Here is a 264-nt window from a genome sequence, read left to right on the forward strand (position 1 = left end):
CTTTATTTCTTATTCTTCCAGTACAGTAAATATAGTGTTGTGGATAAAACAGCACATATCATTACTTTATCATTTCGGTTACATAACTATCTTGGATAATATTGCCAAATTATTTAATCCTCTTTAGAAACAATACTGTTTTCAAGGAAAATTTAATTCTGTAATATTAATAAGGTAGATATTGTGCCAAGTTTCTTTCAGTATGGCTTACGCCCTGTGTAATTTTACTAATGGGACTTGATTACAGAAGCTTTGAATTCTACA

This window comes from Zootoca vivipara, chromosome 1 (genome assembly GCF_963506605.1).
Source record: "Zootoca vivipara chromosome 1, rZooViv1.1, whole genome shotgun sequence".
Classification (NCBI taxonomy): domain Eukaryota; kingdom Metazoa; phylum Chordata; class Lepidosauria; order Squamata; family Lacertidae; genus Zootoca; species Zootoca vivipara.